Source organism: Notechis scutatus, chromosome 2 (genome assembly GCF_049901735.1).
Source record: "Notechis scutatus isolate UNSWTSFEM ecotype Mainland chromosome 2, rNotScu1.2, whole genome shotgun sequence".
Lineage (NCBI taxonomy): Eukaryota > Metazoa > Chordata > Lepidosauria > Squamata > Elapidae > Notechis > Notechis scutatus.
The window spans coordinates 143,507,866-143,535,158 of record NC_142010.1 but is presented as its reverse complement, the minus strand read 5'-3'; the positions used below and the strand labels follow the sequence as shown (position 1 = coordinate 143,535,158).

The following is a 27,293-nucleotide window of genomic DNA, read 5'->3' as shown; positions in this document are numbered from 1 at the left end:
TTTCTGTGTGCACACATATGTACACCCTTTACAAGAAAACACCTGAAACTTCCTATTTACAGACACCCTTTCCTCTATAGCAACGTTTTTGAAACTGTGTTGAAATTTCTGAAAAATATCTATGATTTCTCAATTAGAAGTCCAGGTATGGTAGACCAACTTTCCTTAAAACAAAACAGAACCTTGTAAGCAATATAAATTTGATTGCTTTCTAAAATATGAATTGATAAAAATCTAGATCAGTGTTTCTCAAACTTCATAATTTTAAGATGTGTGGACCTCAAGCTCCTAGAATTGTGGAAACGGACATTCATGCATCTTAAAAGTTTAAAAAGTTTTTTTTAAAAAAACACCAATCTAGATGAGGTAAACCTCAATTAACCTTAACTTGAAATGCCTTCCAGTACACAACTAAAACCAGTCCAACCTGGACAAATTTAGTGTGCTTCTATAATATTTACTTGCCCAAGAATCTGGCATTTCCACCATCTGCAGAGGTTCCTGAATAGACAACATGATATGGAGGATTTGGCACAATTTGCCACGGCCAACTCCCATTGGCTAACTCGCCACGGGACAATTCACTGTGGTACAACTAATATGAAAGAAATGGTGGAATAGAATCATTAAAGAAAACATGCAAAAGGAAGGACAGAATGAAATGTGAATAATTTTTTTTTTTTTTACTTTTGAATAATTGACTTGTTAAAATGGCCTGTGGCGAGTTGGCTATGGCAAATTGTCCCACAGCAAGTTGGCTGTGGAGAGTTGGCCCATTCTGTAATATGGAATAGCTCTCCCTGATGGTTGAAAGCTAAGAGGGGAAAAAATTGTTCAAATGCATTGTATGCACTCAAGTACCTACTCTCAGAAAAGGGAGCAGGGAGGAAAATTACAGCTGACAGCTATTTCTAAACACTACAGGAAGAAAATTATATATGGTTTTAATGCATTGCTATGGACTAAAATACACATGCAGGATAATATTTTAGCATAGGCATATTTATTTAATGTTACTTTAAATATTATTTAGAAATTTATTCAGCCAAACTACATGGCAAAAAAATGCAGTCGTCCAAATCTTTACAAGGGAGAGATTTATTTATTTTTGTCACTTACATAGATGTGATACAGCTTATCCCTTTATTAAGGGGGGGAATGTTTTGCCCCTTTAAATCAAGACTAAATAATTATTTAGCACATTATTCTATAACCTCTTAGGAGTCCTGAAATTCAGGATGTACAAGGCTCCTTAGGGACTTCAAATCAAGAAGTCAGCATTTCCAAGAAGCAACAAAAGTTTAGACGCCCCATTTTTCATACGCTCTGCCTCTTTTCTAATATGAATGGGGTTTTCGTCAAAAACAAAGGCTCCCACAACATGTGTAATAATGTTTTACTTTAAAGCAGTATTCGAGCAACTTTAATCAGCCACCTGAGCATGTATGAATTCTTATCTCAATTTTAACATTTACAATGGAACTGGTCTCTACACATAAATGTATAGGGACAATGCGTGTAAACAGCTCCATGGCTGTCAGATCTCGTAAAGCAAGGAGAGCCACCAGCTGAACCAATTCACTTTCTTTTGTAAATTCCTTTAAAAAATATAATGGATAGGCAGGAAGAATTGCATTCTGCTACATAGTAATAATCATAAATGTTATTCAAAAGGCAGTATTCATCCAAGAACATTCTACAATGTAGTGGTATTCTCAAGTTCTAGATCCCAGCTTTGAAATATTGAGGCGCCAGATTTTTTTTGTCTCCGTTGCAGGCACAAAATGTGATGTAAGTATTTAAAGTTCTTATGGTACTGCTAAAACTGAGGTACAGTTCAATTTTATCCATTCTTTGATCCTTAACATCAGGAAAACTCAAAATTTAAAGACAGTTTCTCCATATAAAACCCGAGAGAAGCCAGCATAGTCTCCATCAAATTAACACCTTTATTGTTGCGTTTGTTTGTTTGTTTCAGCTATAGAAAAATAACTTCTGCTCTCATCTTTATACAACTTTTTGGGTTTAGATCTTAGATAAACAGAAAGCTCCCCTCATGATCCAGCCAATGTCTGAGCTATTTGAGCCAAATTCCTTCCATTTTACATGTACTCTTTTCCTATTTACTTTCTAAAAATATAACCTTTGTAAAATTCAGGAACCGGCCATGCATTGGTTTCTAGAGGGCTCTCTTGAAGAGCTAAGCAAGAAGGTGGGGCTAGTGGTAAAAGGGGCCCAAGTCAACAATTTATTTTCAGTCACAATTGCTTTTGTATTTCTGCAGCAAGAACACCTAGGGAAGAGTGGGTAAAGGGAAAGCTTTTTTCACTCCCCCAGCAATTCTGAATGGTAGCAGTGACACAGAAAAGGCTTTAAGCTGATTAATACGGCTATTCTGAAACTGCAACAATTTTGATCGGATACATTATGGGAGTTAAATTAAAGCCTCTGCACTGCACTTAATCTTAATTAAGAATTAGTGAATTCTTCTAATTAATGAAACTTAGGGGGTTGCTTATATGTATGATAGAACTGAAGGCAGAATATCTCTGAAGCTAGAATCTATTGGTATATACTCACTAAATACTAAAAGGACGGTTAGAGATATATAATAATTTCACATAATTTTCAAAAATACGCATCTAATCAGGCTACAGTGACATGTCATTAGGCATGTGGGTTACACAACTGTTTAAAGAAGGATTCGAGAAAGGACGGCTTTCTGAAAACTTTGCAGAAATATAAACTAATAGATGGCAAATTATAATCTTGCAGTGCAATTAAGCTGTCCTGTAAAATCTTTTGTAGCAAACTGAATTGCAGGCCAGTATCAATTGGATGAAAGGATCAAATAAATTACCTTAATAATCTACTATACGAAAATCAAGATGCAATGCCAAATACAGGTTTCATCCTATTCCTGTCTACACAATTTAGGATACTGTAGAAAAGAAAATCTCAGAACAGAAAGCAGATACAGCCTTCCTGGCTCCTATATCAATACATCCAGCTGAAAACTGTGACAAGAGTAATGGCACATCAAGCAAGAGCAAGAAAAGAAGGCTCTGAGACCAATGCCAAAGATCAGTAAAAGAAAAAAAGTAAATTCTGAATCTTGCCTTCTATACTCCCTTTACAATACATAGACTAAGTAAAGACACTCCTGACTCTTGAACTGAGTTTAGCTCCTGATGACTACATTGGGTTACAAAAGTGATCTCCCATTACCATACAAAAATTACGAGCTTGCATATCACATATGCTATTTAGAACCCTCAAAGGGGAAAAAAATGCTACTTTCAAATAAATTTCCTTTCCTGTTTGCCCAGAGGTTGTTGCTCTTACTCATCACAGGGCACCAGGAAAATGCCTATTTACCAACCTGTCCTACACACTGAGTCATAATATCAGATGAAATTCATCTATCTTTGGCCATATCAAAAGGGTAACACAATGTGCTTTGAGAAGGAAAGAAAAAAGTCCAGGAATTGTTTCAAACCTTCATACGTAGATGGCTATTCAGAACACAGCAATCATGTTTTTGACTGCCTCACTTGTTTATTTAGTATCATTGCAGAGCATATGCATTTCTTCTTTCATGCAGTGCTGCCCTCCCCTTAAGATTTGAGCATAGCATACCCAGACATTTTTTGTTCTCTCTCCCCGCCTCTTTCTCTCTCCTCTCTCTCCCTCTCCCTTCTCCTGCTCAGTTGTCTGATCAGTTTAATATAGGCCAAGAGAGATTTTACAATCCTAATCTGCAGCACTTGCCATGTTTATTTTCAGTCTTTGTTTAAAGAACCAGTGTGCACTTAAGGACTTCTTATAATGGTCAAATTTATCCCCAGCAATAACTCCAGTGCCAAGAAGCAGAAGTCATTAACCGAATGACAATGAGAGAGTAGACTGTTCCTATATACCACCTGGCTGGGCCGTACCTGTCACATGAAACAATTAATTTAGGCCCAGCAGGTACATGCAATGGAAATTGGGTCATTCGTGCTTTAGATTTATAACGATGAGGTCTGTGTCATCAGGAAAGGGAAAGGCATGAGGGTATATTTGGTGCCAAAAGCTTGTCAAGCAGACCCCTATTTTTCCTGTTAATGCCTACTCTCCTTCTACAGAGGCTGCTTGTTCTTAGGTAAAAGTCATATTTTTCCCCACAAAAATTCCAAAGTAGTAACAAGATATGAGGATTTGTTATTTTACATTGGACTACTGTTGTTGTCTTTTGATTCTGACACACAACTTTTCTTTAAAACCTCCAGCAGAGGCAGCTTTTCTTACACCCCACTATAAATGAAGAGGATTGGGTAAAAAAAAAAAAAACCCAACCTAGAATTTCCCCAATCCCAGTTATATTCTGACACTTGAGCCCATGCTCCTTTGCTCCGTTTTTCCACCAGCCATTTAAAATAAATCCTGCTTTTGATTGTAGCAAGTGAGAGAACCAGGTTTTTTTGTTTTTGTTTCAGTCTTGGTAATATTTGGGGTTTTAGGTATCCAGCAGAGTGAGGAGAGTATTTCATAGATGAAGTGGGAGAAAAAATAACCTTATATACTCTCATATTTTCAGGCCAGTGGTAAGAAAAGTAAGAACTCCTAAATCAGCTTAATCTCTTATTAGCTCCAAACTTGGGGGAGGGGGGGGGAGGGGCATCACAGTAAGAAGCCAGAAGCCCCCTGGCCTAAACTGACAAAACTGCAAGAAGCACAGAGAAAGGAAGGCATAATCTAAGGACAGTTGACCTGGCCCAGCAAAGCCAACGTTTTAATCTTGAACTTAGCACAGTTTGACTAATTTCTCGCATTGTGCTATCTTATAATGTGCTTTATGACATTTTAACTTGCTGTGTTCTGTGATTCAGCCATTGTATTTTTTTTTTTTTATAAAGCATGCTTTGTAGCTTAATATTATATGTGAATTTAGCTATTGTGGCTAGTCAACAAATATTGGTACAAACTCTGATACAAGTGTCAGAGCTGAGCGCAATAAACAAGAACAAGATCCAGTCTGGTTGGTAGTCTTAAGCCTATCAGGAATGCCATCTTTTTTTTCCAATTTATGGGTTTTTTTAAAGAAGAGATTGGACAAGTATTTTTTTGAAATGGTAGGGTTTTCTGTCTGTGCAGGGGGTTGGACTAGAAGATCTCCAAGGTCCCTTCCAACTCTTGTTATTGGGGCTACAGCTCAATGATGAAAGACATTACTTTGTGCATAAAAAGTCCTGGGTTTGGTCCTTGTCATTTTCAGCTAATGAGTCTCTAAAAGTACAGCATGCCAAGATCTCTGCTCTTATATACTGTGATGAAGCACTGCTAAAATAGATCATACTGGATCACAAATTGTGCTAGCCCTGGGATCTGTTCATGATGTGTTTATGTGGTATGGTTTGTAAACTAGCATGTTGTCTGAATCCAGCCACCCATGACTAAGCTGGGCAACTCAAGAGCCAATTAAACTTCATATGTCCATTTTTCCCCTTTGTAAGAAAAATAAACTCTGTGACATTGGTGTCACAAGAATCCACAAAATGGACCACTGCTTTTTTTCCAATTGTCTCCTGCATCTCCTCATCCATTATTACATCTCTACAGGCAACAGCCATAGTAAATTATTTCCTACAGTGGAACTATGCTATACTGATTATTACAACAATATTCATTATTATGCAGAGCTGCTACTTCCTCCCTTCAATCTGTCTTTTTTTAAAAGAGGAGGTTCCCAATGAAAAAGAACCAATTTTCTTACTAATCTAAAGAAAGCAAAAACATTTTTTCATACCATCCTTCCTTGTTAGCACAAGCCACCCTCTTTAGTTTGGCATAGCAGCTAGTACCAGAAGAAGCACATAAGTTTTATCTCTCCTCTGGCCTCAAGAGGAAATAGGAAATCAAATAGGAATGGGGAACAGAACAGAAAAAGAGATTTAGTAGATACTGGAAGATGTGGGCAAACTTGAAAATAGCCATCAATCTTTTATGTTGAATCTTATTTTTCCTTTAGTGTAATGGTCTCAATTTACACATTTCAATCTAAAATTGCAATCTGTGTCAGGCTTTTATTTTTAATTTTTTTATTAAATTAGTGAAAAGGTGTACGTCATTAACAAACAGCAGGAACATATCAGGGAAGAATACATGGAAAACAAAAGGAAATTATATATTTATGGGACACTGAAGACATTTTTAATGATATGTCATCAATTTTTGAGTTTCTAAAAGAGTTTATAAGAAACAATTCTGATGGATCTTTTGCTGACTGTACTTACCGATTTCTAAACTGTATCTCCAAAAGATACAGCTGCATTTAAAAGATCAGAGCATTTCAAAGCTATTCTGCTAAATCTTAATTCTGAATTATAAACACCATGGATTTCCATTTGGCTCATGATTCACAAGCAGAAATTCAAACAAAAACAATTTCTTTTTTTGTGAAAAAGTGCTTGATTTTGTAAATGGCAGATTATAAAACAAGCCTCGCCCACCACTGTTTTGATTTCTAAATATATGTGTCTGCTTTATTGGTGTGATCTTTCTTAGGCTTTTAACATTAAACATATGATGATCCTTAAATCAGTTGCTTGGCCCTGAGTGACTTCACTGACAAAATCATTACAACTTTATTACAATGAATTAACTTTAAGAAGTCATAGTAGTTGCAAAGATCCAGTATTCATTACCTGGCTTTAGCCAAATTACTATTCTTGAGCCTCTTTTAGGCTTGTTGTAAGAATAAATAAAATTTGAACAGGTAGCTTCAAGAACATGTAAGAAACAAACAATATAAAAAAGATGTTGCGATTCTAGAAAGAAGACTCTAGAGTAAAGAGCAATAAAGATTAGAGGATAAGAGGCTAAACATATGAAGAACAGTTGCAGGAGTTAGGTATGTCTAGTTTAATGAACAGACTAGGGGTGACATGATAGCAATCTTCCAATCTTACTATGAATTAATGAAACATAAAATCCACATTTACAGAGCTGGTTGGGAATGAAATTTGGGATCATCTTAGATGTGCTGCCAGCATTGGCAAATATTTAAAACAGGATTCAGAAATTAGGTCACAGGCAAAATATTAACAATTATAACACTGCCAGTTTAGGTAACTGACAATCAACAACTTCTGCCCTAGATTTGAGGTATCTAGTAGAGAATTGAATCAGGTGCATAATGTCAAAACAAAAAAGGAGGAGGGAGGACTTGTGGGCTTTCTGTTCAGAGCATAAATATGACATGAATTCTTAATTTAAAATGCAAAATGCCATCATTTGTGACATTCAACTTACAATAGAGCAAATCAATTCTTTGACTTCCCTATTTCATTTTTCTTTCACTTCCATCAATTGCATGCAAGCCTGGTAGGCTTTTTGTTGAACAACAATAATAAAAATTGATCCAGCGTGCTAGAAGTCAAGCACCTGCTCAGGGCCAATGGGACATTCTTCCACCCAGAAGAGGGGATGACCTATTTTCATCAGTCCTCTGGCTGGCACTGGCCCAAGAACAATCCAAAGTACCACAAGCCATGATATCATCTAGATTCTAGCCCTTTATTGGTCAATTTTCATGAAGGTGTCCTCCCATTCAGGAAGATATTCTCCCAGATATTTAGAAGCCATCTTCTCTTTGAAGAAGAGACTTTGGTGTGCAGCAAAAATCAAAAGTCAAAAACTGAGCAACACCAAAAGGAAATTCTAGAAATGCAGCACAGGGAATTCTTTATTAGATACAATCATACTGGAGTGTGCGAGAGAGAGAGAGACAGACAATTTGTATGACTCATTCTTAACCATGAAGAATTGTTCCATAAAGCTCACATATGATAAACTTGTACTTGTTTCAACGTGCTCTCTTTTTATGTTTCAGACCAATGCTTTTGGATCAAAAGCTGAATTTTGGCTCATTAGATCTTAAGTTTGGTCTCTCTGCGGCTACATGAAAATCTGTTTCTGAAAGGAAATTTTCACTTTCTAACCATTGGTGAGGCCAGCATTACAGCAGAAATTCCTTTCTTTTCAGAAGACAACTGAATTTGACTACATGTAGGCAACAGTAGCCAAATTAAATGCCTAAATGCCTACTGAGACAAGCTAGAAGATTTTCCAACTCTTTTGTTGCAAGGTGATAGAAAATCACCTAAAGCTGACCACTTTACTCTCATACCTGACTGACCCAAAGGTGCAATATGGCTTTAATAAAAAAAAAATCATGCATCTAGCAAGACCTTATGCTTTCTCTGAACTCATGAGATGAGAATAAACTGTCCAGGATTAAGGAGCAACGCAACTAACACCAATGACCTATAAGCTGATGTGCTACCCACAAATCCAAATTCAGCAAATAAATAATTATGTGCAGATTATTATGTTCTCAGGATAAATACCAGCACTCTGAAATAAAGAACATAGCAATTTAGTTAGCATAACAGTTAGCAATGTTTTTTTTAAAAAGAACATAGCTGTGGGAAAGGTACAAGTAATACAACTAAGATGAACAGGTGCCAATAGCCCAGTTTCAAGTCTGCAATACTGTTTTCCCACTGCAAACTTCTTAAAGATATAGACGAAATATTTATGTGAAAAAGAGGAAGGAATTCTGAAGCCTTCTGAATTATGAGGGGAATAGACTGTCATTAGAGAAAAATGGTGTCCCAGGCCAATGTTTAAATTGCATCTCACTAAACACAAATGTCCCCAGTGAAGAAAAGCCTTTAATTTTCATATATAAGGTAACCATTCAGACACGGGAAACTTTCCAAAAGGAAAAGGGTTATGTCTGCTCTGATGTGGCTTTCAGTTTAGAAAGCTGACCCAGTAGATCAAAGATGCACAAGATACTACTGTATGAGGCCAAAGCTGCCTTTGCTTGGCACAGCTCAATAGGCAGCTGCATTCTTCAAACTTGACTCGGGTCTAAATTTAATTAAGATTAAGTGAATGTAATTCAAGGCAACTAATATAATTACTCTTTTTGAACATAATGCATTTTCCTTCTGTCACTCATTCAAAGTTATACTTAATGGCAAATTTTGAAGCAGTCAAAGGTTTTTACATGTAAGCAATAAATTGTCAAATGAGGGAAGGAAAGAAAGAGAGAAGGACAGGAAGCTAATTTAAGTATGAAAATATAAAGGATATTATATAATTAAAAACTAATTTAAACCATTACATTGCCTTGTAATAAATTATATTTAAAATTGTAAAAAAAAATAGACATAATTAAAAGCAAAGCACAGCACAGAACTTTAATGAAAATAAATTGATGTTTAAGGATAGTTGTAATATCCAGCAAAATAGCAGCAAGTACCCAACCTTGGTTGTTTTGAAAAGCTAAGAAGGATCAGACTTGGTTAGTACTTGGATAAAAGACCAACAGGAACCCCTGGACTGTAAGTTAAAATAAATTATTATTTAAGTTAAAAATTAAATAATTATTCAGGAAGAATCATGTTATCATTGCCAATAATAAGTCATCAAGAATTGAGGTGAACATGAAACAGACTGGACTTTGCTCAATGCAAAAGAGCAGAATTAAATACAAAATGACAAATTTGGTTAACTTTTTTGTGGGCAAGTAGGCAATCACTCACTTTTCTATATATTTATGTGGCCATCTATATGAGGCCTAGAGGCTGGCACCTTGCTTTGTAACAAGATACCTTATTGTTTGAATCAGGGCAAGGATCCTTGTAGATTGCATGGGAAATATAGCTGGCACCACACTTACCTATCCTGCAGTGGGTCACAGGAAACTTTATGGCTGTATCAGAAGCTTATAGAGAAAAGATTACATATGTCAACAAGATTTGCTAAGATGGACCACTATAATATACAGATGTACAGCAAACCCTTAGCTTAAAGTTTGAAGGGCAAGGCTGGATGAGGCCCCTAGACATACCACTAAGACTTCTACAGGAAATATGGCTCTTCTCAGGGCAGCAAACTAGGTGTTGCGCATCATGATGCCCTGATCAGTTCTAGATGCGCTAAATCTAGAACTGAAGATCATTACACTAACATAAGCACCCTTACAAAGAAACTTGCTGTCCTCTGTTCTAGATAAAGAAATCAGCATACCAACCCCAGCAATGGCAGAGTCATTCGTCCTCACTCCTAGTCATTGCAAACCAGTAATATTTTGTTTAAATCACTTCTCCCCAAAAGCAAGAGCAACCAATCTGCACTTTGACCATTGTAAATCAGGTAACTTCCCTTTGCTGAGGTTAATAGTCTGGTTATAACTCATGCACCCATTGGGGGGAGGGGGACACAAGCGTGTGCATTATCACAAGCAGGGCTATCCCCTTCTTTCTCCTTTTCGTGAAGCTGGCAGAATTTGACATGAACCAAATCTGTCAAGAGCTCAAGACAGACCTGTGGGCTCTAATGAGCAAGTAAGGTGGGGGGTGAGGTGGAGATCATGCTGCTCCATTCAGCTCCAAACAATGATAAATAATTCAGGAAGAAAAATACCGCAATACAGAGCACCCAGCAGGGTTTAAAAATAGAACACAGAGAAGTCAAAAGAGGAGACAGCAAGAGTGCAAGCACCATAGAGAACAGGGATCTGTGTCAACAAATCAAAAAGCTACCAGATGCTGCGATCATGACAGAGTCGGCTGCAGCCAGATTGCAGCAATCACGACATCCTGTTGTCACCCAACACCCGGTGCTTTAAAAGAAAGAAAGCTCATTCGTTCTCTCTGAGAAATGCAGCAATTCATTCTAAAACAAATACTTATTCTACAAGATGAAACATTAGCTCTTTCGCTGACAATATAAATCCACTGCATTTTGGGATCAAATGGAAGAAAATCAGGGAATAACACACATGGAAATTTTGATTGCCTTTATCATTAAGAATACTAAAAGATACAAGGCATCACTGATTCATTTCTAAGGTATACAGCACTAATGGAAATGCCAATGTTAATCAACCTATCCACCCCCTCCCCTTCTATCCCAAAGTTTGAGGTTCCAAACTAGTTGTAATTTATTATCTCTGCTGTTTATTGTTTATCACTAGCTGGATATTTTACTTTCAACAATTATTGTCTCCTGTAAAACATGGAATCACTCACACAGGACAATAGGAGAAAACACTAATTACAGTTATCCTGGTTTTGATTTTTTTTTTTTTCCAGCCTGGTGTCATTCCCAAAAATATTACATTTCTGTACCACATGTATTCCAAAATGCCCTCTCAAGGGACAGTAGAAAGCAGGCCAGCAATTCTTGCATATCATTACAGATAAATCTGAGTAGAAATGTTTTAGTCATGTGTGGGATTATACAACTTAACAGTTCTTTACCAAAGATGTATCTTTCATTAAACTTGTTATACATTGGACTACTAATGTTGGAAGACTGCATTGGATACAAGCAATTTGCACTAAAACAAAGTAGAGTTTCTTCCTTGGATGGATGTCTTTCCCAGATAGGGTCACAATTTCCTATCCTAGATCTAAGCAATACTGATTATTTCAAAAACTGCAGAGAACTGGATATTCAGCCGGAAATTCAGCATCTGAGTTGATGGCCTAGATAGAAGACAAGGTAACCGCCCAATACTTTTAACAGTCTCTTATTTTATAATAATCTCTCTTTGTCTCCAAGGAGATAGACCATGTCTGCAAGGAAGTCCTTGCAGGCTCTACTGGAAGAAAAAAAAATACAGAACTGTCACTGGAGCTTACTTTATTAATCAACACAATTGTAATTTTGTTCATCTAAATGAGCACAAAATGTACCTGTCCTTTCTTTAGAACAGGGCTACACAGTTCCCCACTACACACGCACACACAGAGAGAGAAAGAGGGAGAAGAGAACAAGAAAATCTCATTTTTGCCACCAAAGATGAATTAATTAAAACCTCAGATTGAGTTAAATTTCTCAGTAAGAGGGAGAACAGCATAGCATAACTTAGATTTAAGCTCAAGGAACAAACCCCTCACATCTCTGTCTTTATCATGAAGAATACTAAAGCACTACAAGGCATCATTGATTCACTTCTTAGACATATGATACTAATGGAAATCTCAGCTTTAATCAACCGAGCTACTGTTCTGATTTAATTGTCGTGTCTAGCTTTTAGCACAATTAAATCAACACTATTCCTTTTTATCTCTACAATATTAGCATTACCACTTATTATTTAAAAAATCAAAGTGACAGTCTTTAAAATGAATTTTTCTGCCATCAAGGTTTGATTAGTATTTGTTCTCCAGAACTCTACCTTTTCTGCAGGCTTCAGTTCCAAATATTATACCACCCCAAGTCTTGAACTTTGTCTCTTTCACATATTTTTCCTCGATAATCTGGGTGTGTGTGTGAGAGAGAGAGGGAGAAAGAATAGTGCATAATAAAAGCTATCTGGGAGATCTCCCAATTTCCACCAAGCAGTAAAATACAAGCATATCAACATTATACCAGCTTTCCCCCCTTTCATTTGAAAACAAGCCATCTCAAATTCAAAGGAATGGAGGGAAAACTGTGTGTGTGAATCTACCAAAATCAAGGTGGGAGGGGAGAGATAAATTCTGCATCCTTCTTTCAGAGATGAGATAGGAATGAAAAGTCTATGGAAATAGGAAGAAATCACACTTGCCCCAACATCAAACACAATGAAATAAAAAAGGGGTCAGAATGACAAATACACTGCTTTTGGCTGATCCACCCATTTAACAGGTTGTCCAATAGCTTTGGGGCATACTTTAAATACTGAAAGTTATATACATTCAGCAAATAAGTGCAAATAGGAGATGGGGAGCCTTCAAAACAGTTTGAAAGGAAATAAGAGAGAGAGGCTTGAAAAGTAAAAAGGATAGATATCTTTGGTTATTCAAACCAACATAGCCAATAGATAAAGCTGGTAAACAGCAAGCTGACTATGAGATACCACAATTTTCTATGTCTTACTTGCTATAAGGGGGTACTTTGCCATTGTGTACAGGTAACCCTTAACTTACAACCATTCCTTTAGCGATCATTTGAAGTTACAACTTCAGTGAAAAAAATGACTTGACTGTTTTTTCACACTCACAGCAGCATCCCCATGATCATATGACCAAAGTCTAAATATTTAGCAAGCGGCATGTATTTATGATGGTTATAGTCTTCCGGGGTCATGTGATCATCTTTTGTGAGTTTCTGACAAGCAAAGTCAATGAGGAAGCCAGATTCACTTAACAATCATGTTACTGACTTTACAACTGCAGCCAATTACTTAACTACTGTGGCAAGAAAAGTTGTAAAATGAGACAAAACTCACTTAACAACTGTCCTGCTTAGCAATGGAAATTTTGGGCTCAATTGTGGTTGTTGTAAGTCAAGGACTATCTGTATATAATTATTCGATTTCTATCTGATCCCAAAATATCACATTTAGCGTTTTTTTTTAAATATGAAGGAACTTTATCAAACAACTGGTACAGAACTAGTGTCATAAGACCATGGGTTGACTCTACTTCCCCTAATCCACCATAAGCAAGATAACTGCAAGCAATGATGCATTATTACATCTGCCTTCAAGGCTTATTGAAAAAGTATTCAACTATATCTTTCAGGAGGCCCAACAGTATTTAGGATAATTAGATGATCTATTCATACATCATGGTAAGCCAATAAGCTTTAAATCACACTACAGAGGACTATTACAATGGCAAAGAGGAACAAATGGCATGCTCCCTCTTCCTCTGCGGTTTTCTTGTAGAAAAAAAGAAAATGACCTTTTTTAATATAGTAATGTGTATAGCATTGCTTAATAAAGCCTTGGATTTTAAAGCAAATCTCTCAGCTTTCCCAATCCCAGCTGTGTTCTTATCTTCTAATGTGGTGTAGCTGAGGAGGTTATCCCTTCAAGGTCAACCACCTGTTGCTGGAAAAGATTTGCTGATATTGTCTCACAGAAACTTTTGACAGCTGTTAGACAAGGCATATGAACAATGAGTGTGCTTAAGCAGAAATATGACCAATAGCAGCAATATACTAGGCATGTTTGGAAAACCTTCTTAGGGGTCAGCTGCAATATAGACCATACTACCCAGAAAACTATTGCATACCAGCCAATATTATTTGGGGGACATTCATTCTTATTATTGATACTCCAACATCTAAAAGAACATAAGACTTTGCTCTATGTTCACATTCCTCTAATGAATGTTGCTATTTCCTGTTTGTTGCCTTGACTGTGAATGTTTCCTGCCTAACTTATGCTTTGCAATTAAAATTGTTGCTCTTGCTTTGCACTGTTCAACAAACCTCTTCAGATTCTACCTCACTGTAGTACTTGTGTTCATTATCTACAAAGCCACAAACCTACTATCCACAGTTTGCTGTGAGAAAACGTTTGAATTTAGTACCATGCATTTTGTGGCGTTGTCTTTCAGATTATTCTTTTTTCTTATGTTTAAATTGTAATTAATTTTTCCTTTTGCTAAACTAGAAAATATCAATATAAATATTAAGAAAATTTAAACTATTGCAAAGTATCCCCAGCTATTTTATAGCGTATTTCTTAAAAACCATGGGGGGAATGTTATTAGTTGGAGTCAAATACTAGATGTGATCAACAGTCAGAGTAGCTCTATGTATCAGAGCAATCCAAAAAGCAAAAAGGAGAGGAGGGGGAAATCCAGTTTACTGATTAGCAAGTATTGACTAAACACAAATAAAATATTTTAACAGAACAGCCAGCCAATTAAAAACTGACAGCATTCATTTAACAGATTAGATAAAAATAAATTTGCATTTTACTAAATACCAGCTGTAAGATATAGAAAATAACTGTTTATTAAAAGAATAGACAAAAAAGTTATTTTCTGAAGAGCCTGTTTCACCAAAGCTCACACATCTGAATTCAACCCACAGCCCAGTTTCTAATCAGCACTGCAACATGGTAACCTCCTCAGAGATGGGCCATCTCAATTACTTTGTTGGCTCTTGTCTTACTCTTTTCAGAAAGAAAGAAAAAATTCAACTAGTGAATGATACAGCAATAGCAATGACAATAACTGCTGATACAGTTCTACAGAGGGATTACTGAGTCTGTCATCTGCACCTCTATTAACTGTCTGGTTTCGTTCTGCAACCCAACAAGACAGACACAGACTTCAGAGAGTAATTAGGACTGCAGAAAAAAACAATTACTACCAACCTGCCTTCCATTGGCAACCTGTATACTGCACAAGTCAAAAAGAGGGCTGTGAAAATATTTACAGACCCCTCACATCTTGGACATAAACTGTTTCAATTCCTACCCTCAACACGACATTATAGAGCACTGCATACCAGAACTAGACAAAAGGACAGTTTTTTCCCAAACGCCATCACTCTGCTAAACTAATAATTCCTTCAACACTGTCCAACTATTTACAAAGTCTGCATTGCTATTACTATTAATCTTCTCATCATTCCTTATCACCCCTCCCCTCCCACTTGTGATTGTATGATTGTAACTTGTCTCTTGTATCCTTACCATTTATACTGTTTCCTAGTATGATTCGATTACTTGTTCTACCCTATGACTAGTATTAAGTGTTGTACCTTATGATTCTTGACTCTTGATGAATATATCTTTTCTTTTATGTATACTGACAGCATATGCACCAAAACAAATTCCTTGTGTGTCCAATCACACTTGGCCAATAAAGAATTCTATTCTATTCTATTCTATTCTATTCTATTCTATTCTATTCTATTCTATTCTATTATCCCTACGCTGCATATTTCAAGCACATTTGGCAGAATCCTTATTAAAGGTTTACCAGGATTCAGTGGAATGTTGGGTTTATTGCACTGATTCCATGAGGCTGAACTGAGTGTCTAAATTGAAACCGTCCATTTGTTCTCTCCCTATATCATCAAATGAAGTGTGCCAAAGCATTAAGGTTTAAAGCAAACAATGTTCCCTTGCAGAATCATATGCACTTTTCTCACAGAAAATCAATGTGTTTACAATTCAGTCTAGTGTCACAGAATAGGCTTTGATGGGTATAACTAAGAATGGCCTTCCCAAACTTGGTACTTTCCAGGTGTATTTGTTTCAGAATCCCTTTCCCGGGTTATTGAATGACTGGCTTGGAAAAAAAAAATCTGAAGTTGTATGTAAAAAAAATCTCCTTCATACCTCCTAGCCTCAAGCAACACAGATTTACAGTGATGGTGTGTCACCTGTGTTCTACTTACTGGAAAACCAAAAGTAATTTTTCCCCTGACTATATAAGTGAATATGAAATAAAAAATAATCCCAAAAATGCTTCAAAAAGCAAACACCAGGCTTCTTTTGAAGCACTAACAGAACAAAATGTATATGATATAAAAGCAGATTGTAAAATAATTCAAATAGCAGCAACCAGCTGCATTTAAAGTAGTCCTTGAAAGAAGAGTTTAGGCACCTGGGAAAATGTGATTATTAAATTAGCAACAGTAGATGGTGAACTATGTTTTTCTAAAAAAAATATTATTATTCAACCTACTCGGTTAGTAGCTAAATGGGGAGGAGCTGTGTCAACTGATCTCTTCTGGTAGAATGACTTACTACTGCTGCTGCTGCTTTCACATGAGTTGCACTTCAAAGTTGCTGGGGCAACTTGACAAGCTACTTCTATAAGCACAACAACAGAGATACTAGGTGCCTTTGTAACATCTCCAAGGGGATCTGGTTTCATCTGTAATTAAAGTGTCCAAAGTAAACAACAGATGGAATTTTCACCTACTGCCTTAATTACCGAAAAAGGTCCTCTCTTCTATATGCATGCCCAGCCAAGTCAGCATTTTATAATGTTCAATAACACAAAACCATTATGTGTCATAGAAGCACTGTTTTGATTTATTCATGGGGATTGTTTTTACTGATCAGGCTATGTGATATTTCACATGGGTAGCCTTCAATGAAAGTTTGTTACACCTGGAACACAACAATGGGTACAATTATGGCACTAAATTATTATCTTATTGGTATTCCAGGTAGTCCTCAACTGGAGCCAGAAACTCCACTGCTAAGAAAGGCAGTTAAGTGAATCATGCCTAATTTTACACACTTTTTTTTTTTTTTTTTTGGCCACAGTTAAGCAAATCACTGCAGCTATTAAAGGAATCCAGCTTCCACCAATGATTTGACTTGTTGGAAGCCAGCTGGGAAGGTCACAAATGGTGATCATGTGACACTGTCACAGTCATAAATACATGGTAGTTGCCAACCACGAAATTTTGATTTTGTGTCTATGGGGATGCTAAATGTCCCCATAGGTCACTTTTTTCAGTGCTTCTGTAATTTTGGATGGTTGCTAAATAAATGTAAGTCCAGGATTACCAGGACAGAACAGTTTCATCAGCTTTATAGTTCCCATTTCTCAAAGGCTATCACATGTACACGAGCACAAAGATCTTAAAAACACCTGCATTAACTTAATTGCATAGGTTCATAAAAAAAGAGGAATATGATCTTACATTATTAAACCATCAGAGCTGTTCAAAATTGTTCCGAATGATTACATTAATTGTTGGAATACTAACCTTCTAAAGATCACAGCACAATACATGGAAAGTTTATCTTTGCTTGCATTTTTTTGTGATCGGGATGGTTACAGGGAACTCAGCATCTTCAAATCTGAAAATCAAAAGTGTTTTTACTAATGGTACCCCATGCCAAGATTAGTTTGTCAAAATGCCAAAAAGGCCAAAGCCACCTACTGCTACATGTGTAATTGCTTATTTTTCAAAATAATTATCAAAAATTAAATAAAAAGTACTATTCTACCAAGCAACTATTCCAGCCACTATCACAATGTTTATTTACTGAATGCTTTTACATCTAGGCTCTGTAAACATTCTAAATAATAAAGGCAAAATATGAATGAATGAATGAATGAATGAATGAATGAATGAATGATAAAAAAAAACAATCCTGGGAAATGTGGCCTCAGCACAAATACAAACACAAAGAGAAAAGTAAGCAGAAGGTAGACACACCATCCTGGAGAACTAAAGCAATACAATGGAAAAGTCTCAATCATTGCTCCCTAAATGGCAAATTGTACCTAGTGAACCAAAAATATTACCTACATCTGCTCTAGTCAACAAGAAACAATACACACACGCCTTCCGGTTTGAGCTTTTTCAGCAACAGACTGAAACCTCGTTTCTGCAAGGCTTCGATCCGTGCTCGCCGCTGGAGCGACCCGAGCCAGCTAGTTTCGGGGCTAAGCCACCCCATAGAGGTGGTGAAGAAGGGGGAGACTGCCTGCAGGATTGAGGAGAGCTGCATCTCTCCTCCCCAGTTGGCCATTACTCCCTTTCCCGAAGGCAGTTGTAGCAGTGGTCAGAAATGGCCACCACAAAGAAGAACTCGACCGGAAAAGAATGTGCAGGAGGAAGATAAGAAGAGAAAGTTTTGGTTGACTGGGTCAAACAGCAAAAGCAACAAATAAGGTACCCTGGAATTGAAACTATTAAAAAAAAACAATAACATTGTTCCCTAAGAAGATTTTTCAGCTGCGAAGGAGAGAGAAAAGGGAAAAGATTTGGTTTTTTTTTTCTCCTTTTCCTATACTGACAGCTAAGAGACTTAAGCAAGAAATTGGGAAAAAAATCCACTTTGACATTAATAGGCATTTAATGCTGAAAATAAAAAGTCAAAAGGATAATAAAGATTTCTGGACAATCAAAAGCTTTTGAAAACAGGAAAGGAGAGAAAAAGAATAAAAGGTCAGGATCTGGAAGGGAGGAGACTCCCTGGAATTAAAACGAACTTACAGCAAAATCTCAAGACGACTTCCAAAAGATACATTTTAACTGAAATATCGCAGCAAAAACCCCATGAAGAGAAAGTGGAAAAAGAAATAAGAAATAAGATTTCTGGATTTTTGATTATTGTATTTGGATGACTAAAATCAACCAGGTGGTTGTTTAAAACTGTTTAAAATGGCTCCACTTTTAGAAGAACTAAAAATGGAACTTAAAAAGTACAAAGAAGATGCACAAGAAGGGAGAGGTTCTTTTGGCTTCGTATTTGTTTTTAGAAATGGAGATTTGGAATTATGAGAAACAACAAGAAATGCCTGCAGAACAAGAAGATTGCGACAAAGAAGAAGCCATCTTTAATGAACAAGTAATCTTAGGTGGGGGGGGGAGGAAAGGGGGGAAAGAGTATGGAAAGTTTAAGATTGGGAAAAACAACTCCCAAAAAAAAATAGAGTGAAAAATAAGTATAAAATCAGAAAGCAACAGAAGAGGGAAATACAGAAGAGAGAATTAGAAGACAAGTGGGGTAAAAAGGGGAGGGAAAAGAAGAGAGGGAAGAAAGAAAGGAAAAGAAGTTATAAAGGACAGAAACAAAATATAGAGAAACAGGGCCTATTTAGAGATAATGGGTGAAATTTAATGGAAAAAGGGATTCTGCAAAGGTACATAAGATAGTATTGTTATATTAGAAACAGAAATAATTTTAGAAAATATGAAACAATGTATGATTAAAATGTTTGATAAAATAGCTATTGTAATTCAGTGGAATGCTTGTCAATAAATAAATGTAACAAAATGAATATTTAATGATTTACAAAACATATGTGAAGAGAAATAAGGGAAAAAATAATTATGCAGATTATATGTGTCTTTAAGGAAGTATGATATTTAATTGAAAAGAAGTCTTAAAGATGTTAAGATTTTAATGATTATTAATGATAGAGCTGAATTGGAATGGAATGAGGGTTTATAATTACATATATTTATAATCTTTTTTTTTAAAGAATATAGTGTGTATTATAAGAATGTACCAAGCAGAATTCGATTGGAAGTTATGTATTTATATTGAAGGTCATAACCTTAAGGTATACATTGAAGTTTAAATAAGAGTTGAATGGATGTAATTAAAAGATATAAAGGTGTCATACTCCAATTAGTAACTACAGGAGAAAATTTGTTTAATGAGAAAAGATATGAAATTGAAACAGAACAGACAAAAGTATAAATATAATGATTTGAATTGAGATGAGATAATCAAAATAAAATTGAGAAAATTAAAAGAGGGGAAAAACTATATAGAAAATGTAGAATAGTATAAGATATGGAATAGAACACAAAAAGGAGCATGAAATTGAGTTTTGTGTCTGTATAAAGAAGTTCAACCCGGGACCATGCTATTTTCAAAAAAGATGTTTTATTTGTATTTTGTATGTGTGAAAACCCAAATAAAACTTTATTTTAAAAAAAGAAACAATACACACACACAATTTTATATTCTTTTGCCTAGAATCCACTGGCTTGCCAATTCTGAAAGCAATGATGTTAAGAAATATCTCTTACTTCTCATACCCTGTATCTTAACCAGCAATTGAAATCATTTAATTTTCTTTTCAATTACTTCAAGAAAAGCTTTTCTTTAAAGTACATGGTAAGAGATTTAACACTATGTTTTAATTAACCTAAATAATCATTTATTTAATATTCTTACCAAGTATATTACATTTGAACAACTGTCTAGGGATGTGCCAAACAGTTTAGGTCAGTGACAGTTCAACAGAACTAAAATGTAGAATGCTTTTCTTGTTCAAATTTTCAGATAAAATAAAATCCGGACAAGGTGAGTAGGGAATAGAGAGTAGTAGACGTATGGTAGCGCAATGGTTAGAATTCAGTATACTCTGCATTCCACTAGCTAACTCCACTGCCAGGAGTTCAATCCTGACCCGCTCAAGACTCAGCCTTCCATCCTTCAAGGTTGATAAACTGAGGACCCAGGTTACTGAGTTGGGGGCGTATGCTGACTCCCTTAAACCTCTTAGAGAAGACTGTGAAGAGATATATGTCTAAATGCAATGCAAATGCAAAAGCTGGTCACACTTCCTCCTGTCACAGTGTGATATCATCTACCAGTCTGCTGCCTCCCAGCTGCCAATGTCCTTGGGTTTTTCCCCCCTCCTTCCAAGCCATCTCTGCTAGGAACAAAGCAGCCTCATTTCATTCTAAGCATGGACAACTCAAAAGCAGCTATTCTATGTATGGAACATTTTTTGCACAGAATGTTTTGTACAACCCCTAAGCGTTGCTCTTTAAAGAGGAATCAAATACAGCAAAGTTTATAGAGTTTTCACACTGCGCAGAGACTTCAATAATACATTGCTCCAAACTGAACAACGGCAAGTAGGAATAACATACAATATTCTAGCATTAATGCTGAGAAAGATTTAAAATGTATTTCAAACTTAGCTTAAAAGTCAATGCACTAAGCTAAACCAACACTATATTTGATGTTTAAAAGTTAACATATTTAATTATTATTAAAAGCATCTTAGGATTTCTCTGAGGGTAAAGGGACCTTAGAGGCAATTTCCAAAATAAAAGCTCATGCAATAACAAAATAAGTTATTTTAAATATTATTTTTTAAAAAAACCCACCAGTAACGACAAAAAACATCCAAGTTTAGTACTTAGCTAATACTAAAACCTAATACACAGTTTCATTAAAAGCTGACTATGAGTATACAGTCAGGCTATTCCTAACAAATTTTAATGGTGAGATTCATTAGCAACAGAAGATAACTCATTCATAAAACCAATGGTGAAAAGACTCCCCTAACCTTTCTCAAAAATGGACAACAAAAATTATAAGGTGAATGGCAGACATTCTGCAAATAACTTAATTTAAAATCAGTCCAGCTGGCAGAATGTAGATACCACATGAATTGATAATATGAATTTTCAAATGGCCACAATCTACACCAGCTGAAATTTCCAAATTATCTTAAAGACAATCCTTTATTTACCAGATGTTCCCAATCTTTACTGAGTTCAAGTATGTAGAAAGCCATTGTCACCACCTGTAAATCAAGGACAAACCTGCAGCTACTATATTGAAGCCACAGCCCGGCGCTTTTGCTAAAGTATGCATCATTTGAATTTTCAAAAATTATATTCTGTCTAACCATTCTAAATCTCCTCCGTAGATATTTTTAAATATATTTTGCAGTCATCAATTCCATTTTGCAAGGGTAACCCGAGAGCCAAGAGCTCCAATAACATCACTGTTGTTACTCTTAATGATATTGAAAAAGCTGGCACTAGGATTTGTATTCTTGCAAGGATAAGATCGTGTAATATAATATTCATGCCTGTTGTCGGTAGTTAGAGATGTATTTGTTATGTTAATCATGTATGACTTCTCATATTGATATGGTTGTAGTTCTCCCTGCTCAGTGATACTCCAGATAGGAAATGAACTTCTTTTACTCCCAATATTGAAAGAAGGCTCCTGATCTGAGATAATATGTGGTACCTATCATGCTTAAGAAATGAAGGGTATTATAACATAAAAAAATAAGAAATGGATGGATTAAAAAAAAAAAGATAGGCATGGAGATAAAAACAATTAAATGCAGCTACATGTATAGAGACCGCAATGCCCACAACTGCATTTCTCCTCCTCCCCTAGTTTCTGACCAGGATTTGTGCATCACAGAGAATGAATTTACACAAGTTAGATGTGTGCAGGACTCTAAGAACAGGACTTCAAGCATACTCCAAAAGAATGGAAGGACAATAACCTATTGGCCTCTTATAAAATAGGAAAAAGAAAAAGCATTACTGTAGCAGGCTCAGTCAAGAAGAAGCAGTTTTAATGGAGGGCGGCTACATCAACAGTTCTAATAAAGAAGGAATCTAGGCAGAACCAACTATGCTCATTAAGGCCATGAAAGTCAGAAAGCGAGCCACTCTCTCAAACGGTGATGTCACTGGCTAATCCTTTTCAACCAGCAAGCGCCTTGGTACTTTCGACACAACTCTGTCCCAGCCCAACCCACTTCACATGATTTTTGGGGGGGAAATAGGATGAAGAAGGTGTGCTGAATATGTTTGCTGCCTTAAGTTATTTATAAAATTAATAAAGGCAGGATACAAGTAAAAAAAATAAACAAGCCAGCCTCTGCAAACATGGCCTTCAGGTACACAGTTTCATAGAAACTTCTTTAATTTCCACCAACTTTTCCTGGGAATATTGCCGAAGTAGGTCATTTTTGTGGGTTTCGAAGAATTGTAGATGAATTTACCCCAAAGTACATTTCTAGTCACCAAAGGATGAACCTAACATTCCCATCTTAAATGAATAGGACAGTTAAAAGTCAAACCATTAACTACTTTACTGAGGTACAATGTTTTTCTATTTTTTCTGATTCTTTGCCTGTAGCTAATGTGAATTATTCAATAAAGAACTTTAACAACACACAGCTGAAGTAATTCCATGAGACTGAAAGAGACAGAGTTTCCTCCACATGACAAAAAGAAATTTTAAGCCCTATCTTTCACCTAGGAAAGTTGGACTTCACTTCTTCCCTCCCAGATTCATCTTTCACTATCCAAAACATATACACTTCATTCAAGAACCATTTATTTTCACCAGTCATTCTTTCTTTCTATATGGTTTTGGACACATCAAAATTAATTGAGCCTTCTTTCCTTTATAGCTTGATTCTCTGATAAGCAGCTTTAGTAGTTTAGTAAAAGCTAACTTTTTCTATCACACAACCATTAAAGGTAGTTTGTTTACAACCATGTAGTAATATCACTCTTGTTAACAAGGGGGGGAAACAGCTTGCTTTCTAAATTAAGTCATCCTTCTCTCTCTTTTTTTCCTTCTTTCTCTTTTGAAGACTTTGATTTGCCTACAGCGGTAAACAAATTCCCAGGACACTTTCCAACTCACAAAGCTATCCACAGGTAATGATGGGGAAGAGACTATAATTTCATTCTTGGAAATGATACTCAGGGGACAATGAACATAGCAATTTCATTTTTCCAGCAGGATTTATATCCAATTTGCATTTCTTCCTACCCAATCAAATGTTGGAAAGAAATTAAGTAAAGAGAATCAAAATTATCTATCTGCTCATCAGCATGATAACTCTTCAAAAACAGAACTGAACCAAAGTTGGAAGGAAGGGATGAACTGGAAAATGGTCTCAATCAGTTGGGGGCTGCATAGAAAATAAATCCTATGTTTCTCCTACAGCACCCCTCAGCAACCATGAACCAGGTGGTTATGGGGCCAACTCCCAATTGCAGCCACATATTAGAATTGGTTTTATCTCAGGGAAATTGTGGTGTGATCTGGAAGATATGACCCTCAATCCCTTGTCCCAAAGGTGCTTTCTCAAGAGGCAACCTGACTTTATTTTTCTTTGAAGACATTTCGCTTCTCTTGGGTGAGCTTCAAGCTGAAGAAGCTTTTTGAATGAGAAGTGAAATGTCTTCAAAGGGAAAAAAAAAAACAGAAAGTCCAGTTGCCTCTTGAAACAGCCCTTTTGGGACAACCCTGACCTGGATGACTGAGAATCTCCATAGACATCAATCCCTTGCCATAGTTGGAACACACCCTGTTAACCTGAGTTCTCTGCTACTAACTCTTGCTGCGAGGAGGAAGAACATATTTGATTGGTCCACTCAAGGCACATGATGGTCCCTGTTGAATTGAAAAGGAACTTGGGATCATTCCTGGGGTTCTCATGCATCCGAGGTCCTTGGTGCTGCTTAGAATGAGATGGAAGATAATTTACATCTGTGTGGAAAGGCAGCCCAAGGCTGTGGCGATGTGGGAAAGTAAGCGAAGGCCTGCAATGACCCCAAGGAATCAGAACACAGGGTGTCTTAGGGAGTAGGGGAGAACCTGGGAGATCCCCTATCTGAGGCACCACATGCTTCATTTAACAACCACATCAGGAGAAGCAGGGGGGGTTAAGAAAGGTGATCATATGGGCACCTTGCTTAAAGACCATTGCAATTTGCAACCCTAATGGGCAAGTTCCGTTATGGTCATATCTCGAAGACTATCTGCAATTGCTAATAATCATGTAAAGTGGTCATTATCTTCCAGCAATATTATTTGCCCCACAGGGGTAAGTAGGAATGGATTGCAACTAACCCGTTTGATGATCATTCCACTACATCTGTCAGGGCACTGGGAAGGGAAACGGTTTCTCAGGTTGAGAATAATGCTTTATCTATTTCTTCTGTGATATGAAAAATGCAGAGATTCTAAGACCTGTGGGGGAATGGATTGGATGATGTACGATGCCGGTGCAAGACAGGAAGGAAACTTCTCATAATATATGGCTTGTCTAATCCACACAGAACTATACTTGCCTCTCTGCCACTTTCTATTACCACCACTCTTCTTAGTGGAGAGGGTCTGCTTTATTGATCTCTGCATAGTTGAAAGTCTCTTCCACTGTTCTGGAAAGGATGGTATCTCAAATGACTGGAGCAGCACCTCTTCCATGTTAAGAGCTTCAAATCTATTTCAAATGTCTTCCTGGGTGGGATATTTTTATTTTTATCTTTTTGGTGAAGGGTTACAGATCCCCCAAGTACTCCTCCCTTCTAATAGCGTGTCCTATCATTTGCACTCGGATAAATTATTGCACTCTGTCCTCCTTAGAGATTTCATTTGCTGGCCTTCCTAGAAAACTTTCTGTGTGAAAAGAGTGTGGTCATCACAATCCCTGATGAATCTTAAGAAAAGCTAGCCTCTGGTCATTTATTTATTTTTTTCTCCAGCAAGGAAACAAGCTTGTACTTGCAGTATGTCCAATTAGCAAACCCTTCTGGGAAGAAAACAAATACAACATATACCTAACAAGTCACCACAGCTATTCCATGAACATCCAGTCTTTTAGCAGGATCTGAGGTCAACTGCGTTTCCCTCCTCCTAAACTCTCTGGCTAAAACCTCCTCTGTTCCCATTTGTCTGCTCTACTTATTAAAGAATAGTGGTAGAGAATTCATTTTAGATTTTTAGGGACTCATATAGCAGTGTCATCTGGCAAATTCTTGCAGCAGCCACAGAATAACCAAAAAATACAATATATGCTTTTTAAAAAAGCCTAACCACCAGGAAGCTTGACTAATAGGCTGGCCAGTCAGGACAATTCATCCATGTCCTCAGATATTCACGCGCATTTAAATTATAGCATTTGAGGGCAAGGAAATCAATGTTCAATCCTATGAAAAATTATAGTAATACATTATTCAAATTAATTATTTTATCTGGAGGGATATTTAATTGGTGCTTTTAAAGCATTTTTAAAGGTTTCTTGAGGAAGCAGTGCTATTTACAAATTGCAACCAAAAAAATATAGTCCTTGACTTACAACCATCTGTTTAGTGACGGTTCAAAGTTACAACACTGAAAAAAAGTGACTTATGATCATTTTTCACACTGACGACTATTGCAGCATCTCCATGGTCAAGTGATAAAAATCCGGATGCTTGGCAACTGGCTCATATTTATGACAGCTGCAGTGTCCTGGGATCATGTGATCACCTTTTGTGACCTTCTGATGAAGTCAATGGGGAAAGCCAGATTCATTTAACAACCATGTTACTAACCCACAACCTGCAGTGGTGCAGTTAACAACTGTGGCAAGAAAGGTGGTAAAATGGGACAAAACTCACTTAACAACTGTCTCGCTTAGCAACATAAACGTTGGGCTCAATTGTTGTCGTAAGTCAAGGTAAGCATGCGTATCAGGAAAAGATGGGTAGCAAAAGACATGTTTAAAAAGATTTTAGTTTGATTTCATGGAAACTGAAATCCAGGATTAAAATTGTATGGATCAGTACATAATTAAAAATATGCTTTTATTCCTAATGTGTTAATGGGGATACTGTATTGATAATTTTGATAGCATATAACATTCCTGGATATTAAATGGTGCAATTCAAGTCCCTGTAACAGTACAAAGATTATCATAGACAAAAAGAAATGGCAATAGCAAGCAAATTGTTGCAGTTTCTATATCTACCAAGATGCATAATTGTGGTTGTTTTGGAAAAAGCTTTTTTTTTTTCAAAGACAGTTGTCCATATAAATAGATGAACAGAATTTTAACTTATATTTGTATGCAAAGTCTGTTACATTCTTCTGGTCTCTTGGGGGGAAAACACTGTCAAGCATATAAAATATATCCTAACAATAGTACAAAACTGTGGAGGGTTTGGTAGATTATTTGCAGTACAGACTGTAAGTGATAAAATTATATTTCAGGTATTAGAAAAATTGTCAGTGTTTTACTGAATAAGAAAGGAAACTAAGATTCCCAACGTCCTAGTGTGAAAAACAGATTATAACATTAAATATGTTTAAGGTTTTTTTTCTCTCTCTAGATGTGACAACTTATTACAATTCAATCAACAAAACAATATAAGCATATCTTGGAAACCTAAGGCTGAGCTAAAAAAAACAACCCTCAAATGACTAAACTAGAGTTTAACTATGAGCTATTCTAAGAACAGATAAT

General features: G+C 36.4%; 1 protein-coding gene across 10 annotated transcripts in view; it reads right to left on the bottom strand.

The window, feature by feature from the left end:
* R3HDM2 (R3H domain containing 2) overlaps positions 1-27,293 on the bottom strand; it is a 163,157-nt gene that overhangs the window by 106,131 nt on the left and 29,733 nt on the right. For 5 of the 10 annotated variants that reach the window (XM_087956485.1, XM_087956490.1, XM_087956492.1 and 2 more), the window contains exon 1: positions 17,521-17,616. The exons of the other annotated variants lie outside the window; for them this stretch is intronic. The gene's annotated coding sequence lies outside the window, so the exon portion shown is untranslated. Of the gene's footprint in view, positions 1-17,520; positions 17,617-27,293 lie in introns of those variants that run through there. 10 annotated transcript variants of the gene reach the window in all.